Source organism: Heterocephalus glaber, unplaced genomic scaffold (assembly GCF_053883595.1).
Source record: "Heterocephalus glaber isolate CG9 unplaced genomic scaffold, H.glaber_assembly_v1.0 deba00001497, whole genome shotgun sequence".
Classification (NCBI taxonomy): Eukaryota; Metazoa; Chordata; class Mammalia; order Rodentia; family Bathyergidae; genus Heterocephalus; species Heterocephalus glaber.
This window is the reverse complement of record NW_028258320.1, coordinates 30,394,910-30,403,379: the sequence shown is the minus strand read 5'-3', so window position 1 is coordinate 30,403,379 and position 8,470 is coordinate 30,394,910.

Below are 8,470 nucleotides of genomic sequence, written 5' to 3'. Positions count from 1 at the left end.
AAATTGAATGATACAATGAAAAGTAAATGTAAGCATATTCTAAATACTCAATAAATATTATCTGTCAATATTTTTCTTTTGCTAACATTTTCTACCTCATTTTTCTACAGAATACACCAATTTCAACATATATATATATATAGATAGATAGATGGATAGATAGATAGATAAATAGTAATTATTTTTATTACCTCAAAAATTTCATTTTATCTTCTGGCATTCTTTAGTTTAGTATAAAATATTTAATTCCAAAACTTCATACTTCATTGTGATGAATTTTACCACACATTGAGAAATTTTCCATACCAATCTGAATATTCATAAACTGGATTATATGTCTTGTCTCCTCTTCAGCTAGAAGGATATGGCTCACAATTCCAAATTTATAAGGGACTAGGGTGTTTCTAACTAGGAATATTTCAGAGATTGAAGATATTCACTGGGAAACATCTTCTTAGGTAAGCCAAAGAAGTTCTTCCTAACTCCGTATCATTGTTGAAATTCTCAGAATGGAGTTCATATAAAAGACATTAACTTCCTTTGTTTAGGGCAATTTCAGAACAACAAAAACTTATGTCAGGCACCATAAAACCAAAATGAACAGCCGAGGGAAAGAAAAGAATAGAAGAGGTCATATTGTGATAATATATGACCATCAAAATCTCTTTAGTTTTCAATAACAAAGTCTTTCTTACACATGTGAAAAATCATTTGCAAGTTGACAATGATTCAGTCCCATGAATTATTTATTCTGATATCCAAGGATTTGCCACAGGTTCCAAAAGGAGTCATGATTATTAAAAGAAATAGAACATAAGTCTACATCTGAGTTCTTAATGCTCCTTCCCAGAATTGGGACATACCAGTTCCATTCTTATTTTATGAGCTAAAGCAAGGTATATGGTGAAGTCTAATGCCAATGAGGAAGTGAATACTCTTTATTACATTGAAACTATAAAAATAAATTGATATATTTATTATATATCTTGTATGTTTTATATGCATTACTTAATTTCTTTCTTAACTCAATCATACGAGTTCAAAGCATATGTCATTATCTTCATATTATATACTTAAAATTGAATTAAAGATAATTTTCAATTTTGGATTGTAGAAGTATAGGAGGCACTAGAAAGGCATTGCTGTATGCTAGATTGAGGCCAGCCCTATCCATCCATTTCACATGACTTGATTGAGTATTAAGGGCTAATGCCTTTTCCTCTACTTCATTTTTTAAAAGCTTTCTCCCTTTGAAGAATAAATCCTAAAGAATAACACTTTCAGGATCAACTATCATGTAAAGAAATATTAAAACTTAATAACACAAAACTATCAAAATAATTTAATAGCTATTGTACATGTATGGTGAATTAGCACATGAAATAATACTCAATGTTTACCATCATTAATCATTAGGAAAATGTAGATTAAAGCCACATGATATCATCACAAATTCAAAATTTGTGAGAACATCAAACACTGACACCCTTGCATAGTACTGGTGAAAATGTAAGGTAGTGGAGTAGGTATGAAAAACAGTATGAACTCTCCTCACAAAAATTAAAAAAATAGAAATACCATATGATTCAACAATCTCACTCCTAGGTATATACCCAAAATAAATGAAAGAAATGTTTCAAAAAATGTTCTTATACACAATTTTCTTAGCACTATTGTGCAAATAGATAATATGTGGAAAAAAACTGAAGCATGCATCAAAAGAGAAAGTGCAAAGTCTGGATACACATAAAATGGAATATTAGTCTTTACAATGAAGGATGTTTTGACATATGCTAAACTTGGCTGAACTCTCAGAACATTATATTAAATGAAATAAGCCAATCATGAAAAAAACTGTGTATTAACCAGTGTCCTACAGAGAAATAGAAACCATAGAACATTGACAGAAGTATATGAGGGATTTTGTTACAGAAATTTTCTCATGTAGTTTATAGAAGGAGAAAGTACCCAAATATATTCTCTATGGGCTGAAGAACCAAAAATTTGCTAATGTAATTCGATCTGAGGCTAAATAGAACTGGATATGTGCTGGTACTTGTGTAATTCTCAGTGTCCAAATGTCAGAAAACCAGGAATGCCACAAATCAAAGGCGGGTAAAGATAGATGTCTTAATTCAGAGAGAGGGGGGAGGATTGCCTTTCTAGTGTGTTTTTGATTTATTGGGAAGGTTTTTCCTCAGTAGAATGGTTAATACCCTCCCCATGTTGATGAAGACAGATATTCTTTATTCAGTGGTAACCTAAAATACTAATTTCTTATGGAAATATCCTCATAGATACATATATAACTAATATGTTACTAACTATATATCACTTATCTCAATAAGTGGACACAAAATTAAGCATCAAAGATAGCATATGATTCTATTTATATAAAGTACTTAAAATAATCAAAATCACAGCAGAGAAAATAAAATGGTGGTTTTCATGGGCTGAAGTGATGGAGCATAGGGAATTATTGCTGAAGAGGTACAGAATTTCAATTGTGTGTGAATAAAAGAGTTTGAAAGGTGGATAGTATTAATTGTTGTATAATAATATGAATGTGCTTAATATCATTTAACTATACATTTAAAAATGTTTAAGGCAAAAAAGCATCAAGTTATACATATTTTACCATAATAAAAAACTAAAAGCTTTGGAATAAAACAGAAATTGGTACCAGAGAAGTGGGTCATGATTGTAATTGATCATGTGCTTCACAATCTTTTGGAACTGGACTGTAGGAGTTGAAACAGTTTGGAATCACAGGTGAAAGAATGTTTAGACTTTTGTGAACAAGGCTGGGAAATAATGCTCAAAGCACAGGAGACAGGGATACTGATAAGAATGCAAACAGTAAAGGCCAGGCTGGTGAGATTTCTATGGGACACAAGAACTTTATTTTCATGTGGATGAGTCTGTATGTCTTATACTCTGGCAGAAAATGTGTCTACATTTAGCCCATGTTCTGATAATTGGGGGGAAATTAATATTAAGGGTAGTGAATGAATTGAGAAAATTTCAAGGCAGCCCAACATTCAGGCTGTGTCATTGGTACTTGTAGGTGCTCTTAGTCAGGTCTACAGTAAGAATCAGAAGAAAAAAGCAGAGGTGTGTGATTTGAGAAGTGTGTAGTCTTATTAGAAAGAAGTAATTGCAAAGTTATGCCACTAAGAGAATCATTGTTGAAAAGTTTAGCATTAAAAAACAGAAGCCAAGTCCTTTGCATTAAGCCAAAAATAAAGGTATTTGAAGGCATTTTAGGAACTGGCCAAACACTAGTGCTTCCCAGACTCAGGAATGTAAAAGGGTAAAAAAAAAAATGAAAGACTCTTTTATGAGAAGAGAATCTCAGAGAACACTGCTTCTGCAGTTCTGCCTAGAGAAATATTTTCTGGAGTTCAGCCTCTTATGCACTCAGTGACTCATTTAGTCATTGTCCGAGAGGGGTGCACTATTACTCTCACTAACTACAGACTTTAGCATCACCCACATTGAATTCGATTTTCAGAAATACAGAATGCATGATTTGTGCGGTCAAGCAGGCTTCCACTCATATTTCAGAAGAAAGTTTAGGAATCCAGGCCATGTGTTCCTGAGAGGGTAGTGCATGAAGCTGTGATAGTGAAGTAAAATCCAGTGGAGCCCTAGGAAGGAAGTCAGAGATGCTAGAAATGTGTACCATCAGCAGAGGAAAGCCACAGATTCATAGCTAAGAGTGTGCCTTGAGTCTCAGAGGAGTCTTGGAACTTGGAATTTTCAACAATGCTAGAACTGTTAAGACTTTGATAATTTTTAGATATAGAAAAAATGGATTTTACATAATGAGATGGACAATAACCTTTTGAGGACTAAGGATAAATTATTATAATTTAGATCTAAAATGTCCCCCAAAAGTCAGATGTTTACAGGTAGTTCCTGGTAGGAGGTAGGTCACTTGGGAGGTGATCTAGAAGAGTATATTCTTATCCCAAACTTCTCCCTTCCCTCTCTGCTTCCTGGTTGGTATGGTTTGAAAAGCTTTCCTCCACCATGCCTTCTCCCATGTCATTTTTGCCTTGAAGCCAGTTGACTATGGATTGAATCCTCTGAAAACCATGAGCCAAAATAAACCTCTCCTTCTTTAAATTGTGGTGTTGGGTGTTTTGTTCTAGTGATGGGAAAGCTGACTGATACAACTAAGGGAACCATATAGAGAAAATATGGAAGTGGTAATTCTTACTGTATAAGTAACTAGGCAAGAGAAATGTGAATATTACTTTTATTCTTGAAATCCTAAGACTATGACTTTTCCAAGAAAAGAGCTAGAAAGAGGCTGGAAAAAGTAAAATGTGTCTCTCAATGAGCACATAACATAAAAGGGAGAACAGAGCCGACTGAGAATTGATTTTTTTTTTTTATGTTCAGGTTCTATTTCTGTGAATTTATAGCACTAGATATAGTTAAATTACACAACTTTTTATTTAGTATATCTGTTTCATAGTGAGTAAAATGCTATGCATTATTAATATACTATATCAAATTTTCAAGATAATCTGAGGATTGTTGCATTAATATGCTCCTAAATAAAACATAAATGTGTAATCAACAGCAGTTTTACACATCTCTGAGAGGGGGAACCTTTTTGTTTGCATAACAAATAAAGTACCACTAGAAAGCAGGAAATAATTTAAATGTCATTACTTAAAAAGAAGGCTTTCTTTGAATGGAAAAGCTTGCCAAATCTTACATTTTTAAAGCAATATTTTAAAACCATTTTATAATAGTTAATATAATGAGGAATCATCTTCTTTATCACTTTCCTTCAAGAGTTTTATAGTTTTACCTACTCTGCTTCTACTACAGTATGATTCTAATATGATTTTTTGATTAAATTAAAAACATTAAAACACATTAAAAACACAGTAGATCAATTTTAATTGCTAATTAAATGAAAATGTAATATAAATCAGGATGCAGAGTACTTATCATTAACTTTAATTATTAAAGATTTTGTACTTAATAAATTTTAAGATTTTTCACTTAATTAACATCCAATTAATATGAGTAAAATGGGCCAAAATTCAAAGAATGATATAAATGTACTTTAAAAATTGTATTCATTTCTCCATTTATTCTTTATTTCAGGAGATAGATGTAAAAGATTTTGGTTACAAATTAAGAAAAATATCACAAATTATCATTCACTACTTTTTAAAGAGAAATCCACCATTTCAGAGAATCAAAATCTGAGTATAGCCCCTGACACAATTAGCATAGGAGTGGTTGCAAAAGAGAAATAAAATTCTTTTCCACTTGCTTCTTAGCTAGTGTCCCCATAAATCACTGGATTCTATTTTCATTAAATGCAAATTTTGAAATGGTTTTGGGTTTCTCTTCTCTAGAAATAAGGAATCACATATGATACTGGAAGTCTATGCTGGTATTTCCCACAAATTATTCTCCAATAACTTGAACTATAATGACTGGGAAGAGAATGTGGATATGACCCTATCAATATTGCTCTCAGAGAAATTGAAGTCTCATTGTAAAAATATGGCTCATTAAGGTTCATATGTATCTATGTGTTGAACTCTTTTTACTCCCAGATGTGAATTTGAATCTCAGAATGATGCTTCTCTTGATGTAATGACTGCCAACAGGCAAACATCCAGTGAAATCTTCTATTCTCAAAAAAAAGTTTAACAAAATTACTACTATGACTGCAGTCACTATCTATGTAGAACTCACAAGCCATCATTTGATATATTTTATTTTATTTTTAAAATTTATTTTATTAATTGATTTATTTATTTTGGTACTGGGGATTGAACTCAGGTCCTTGTGCTTGCAAGGCAGGCAGCCGAACCACTGAGCTAAATCCCCAGCCCTATTTGATATATTTTAAATTGATTTCACAATATTTGATAGAATGAGTTTGAAAAAGAATACACTATTATTTACCATTTTAAAATATTTTAGAATTCTGTAAAACCTTTTTATTTTTAAATATCTGGGAATAGAGTTCAATCAATTAAATATTTATTTGGATATTTGAAGAATTAGAAATATTTAAATGGTGTTCACCAACTATGCTGCAAAGCATGTAAAACTTTCTGTAATATATTTCAGCACAATAATCTCAGGTATATTCAATAAATATATTTTATTTTCCTTCAAAAAGGTATAGCTCTTATTTTGGCCGTGAATGCCAGTCCATTGTCTGACTCCAAAGTTAGGGGTGATCCAATTCTTGGGAAGATGTCTCTTAGCAGTTCCTTTGTTATCTCCTGTGCCTTTTCTGTTTAGGTAAGGAAAGCCTGAACCTATCCAAAAAAGGTGCAGAAAGCACCAACATATACTTGTAGCCTCCCATTTGAGGCAGCTCTGTGAAGTCCATAACCAAATTTTCATAGAGGTTAGCACCCATTTTTTTAATACTCTGGGGCTATGTAAGCTCTTGCCTTGGATCACTTTAAGCACAGGTCAGGCATTGTTTACAAACAGCTTGAGTGATGGCAGTGAGCCAAGCTACATAGAGATGATGGTCTAGTAACATCTCTAGTGCTATTTTCCCATGTAAGACCCTTGATGGAACTGGCTTACAAACCAGGGAGCCATTATTTCAGGGATGGCCAGTCTTCCATCAGAAAATATCCATCATCTTCCCTTGATATAACCTCTAGATTCCTGGACAAACCATGGGTTTTTTGTTTGTTTGTTTGTTTTGTTTTGTTTTCATTTAGAGAGTAGTTTGGGTTCTCCGGGAGAGCGAGCTCTGGGATGAGCAGCAAAGTCAGGGCCCTCCTTCAGGTTGTGAGGCTGTCATAGCAACCTATTTTGTTGTTTGTGTTTTGATTCTTTTAATGTTCCGGTCCATTGGTGTCCTCTGCAGTGTACAACAGCCACTTTTCCTGGGGCCCATACAGAATCTAGGAGCTGTAAAATTTCTTTTTTGTAATTTATTTTTTTCCTCCAGGAGTCAAGAACCCTTTCTCCTTACATATAATCAGCAAGTATACATGTGAGCCTTTTCGTCTTATGCTAGCAAAAAAGCTATCAGCTCTTGTCAAGGCTATCAGCTCTGGCTTCTGGGCTGAGGTTCTGGTAGTCAGAGGCTGAGGCACTATCACAGAGTACACCGGCACCATTGCATATCCTGCCTGTTGAGCCCCTTCTAGCACAAAGCTTCTCTCATCTGTAAAGTATTCAACATCTGGGTCTCCTCTGGGGGCAACCTGTGAGGTCCCTCTGGCTCAAGAATAGTTTTTCTATGGTTTCCACACAGTCAAGAAGTGGGGCTCCCAATTTGACTGGGAGCAAAGTTGACTGGATTAAGAGTGTCCATTGTTTCTAGAGTTATGAAAGGATTTTCTCATAGGAGCCCCTTATATTGAGTCATCCTAGGGTTTGACAACCAATGGTGTCCTCTCTGGTCCATTAAGGTTATAACTGTGTGTGGTTCTTGAATGTTCAGTTGTCCCAAGGTCAGTTTGTCAGCCTTCTGCATTAGCAGGGTAGCAGCAGTAAGTGCCCTAAAACATGTAGGCCATTCTAGGGTCACTGGGTGATACCAAGGGCTCATGATCTGAGTTAGGATTTTTATGGTCATTTCCTTTTGTTCATGGACATACAGGAAGAAAGACTTGATTATATCTGACAGTCCTAAGGCAAGGGCCTGAATCAGGGCTTCTTTGATTTGTTTAAATGCTCTTTCTTGAAGAAAATCCTCTTTCAGAGAAGGAGATCTTTTTCCCTCCCTTTGGTAGCCTCATATAGGGATTCAGCCACAAGTGAAAAATTTGGGATCCATTTACAATAGAATCCTGTTGCCCCAAGAACTGTCTTATCTGGGGCCATGTAGTTAGAATTGAGAAGGCACAGAGAGCCTGTTTTTGTTTAATATCCAGTTGGTGCTCCCCTTGTGTCACTATGAAGCCTAAATATCTGACTTCTTGTCAGTAAATTTGTGTCTTTTTCTTGGACACTGTATATCTAGCCTTCCAAAGTAGATGAAGGATGTCTTTAGTTGCTTGATAGCAGTCCTCGTGGCTTGGGGCTACCAAAAGGAGGCCATGTACATACTGTAGCAAGGTACAATTGTCCTTTGCTATAGTGAAGGCCTTCAGGTCCATAGCTAGCACCTATCCAAAGATTGTAGGAGAGTTCTTGATTCCTTGGGAATCCAAAGAATGGAGTAGACTTGGAACTAGTCTTGGCAGCCTTGTCTAGGTGAGCTGCTTCTTTATGCCCATGATAGGATCCTCCTCCATTAAAATGTGAAGATGAGCTGCTGCAAAGCAGTGATAGAGAAAGATATCTTTTAAGTCCAACAAAGGAAATCAAGAAGAATTTGCTGGAATAAGTCCCATCAATGTATATGGATTTGGTACCATTGGGTGGATGATTTTAGTGGCCTGATTCATAGCACACAGGTCTTATACTGGTCTATATTAATTAGTGCCTGGTACGCATTGGCAAAAGTGGG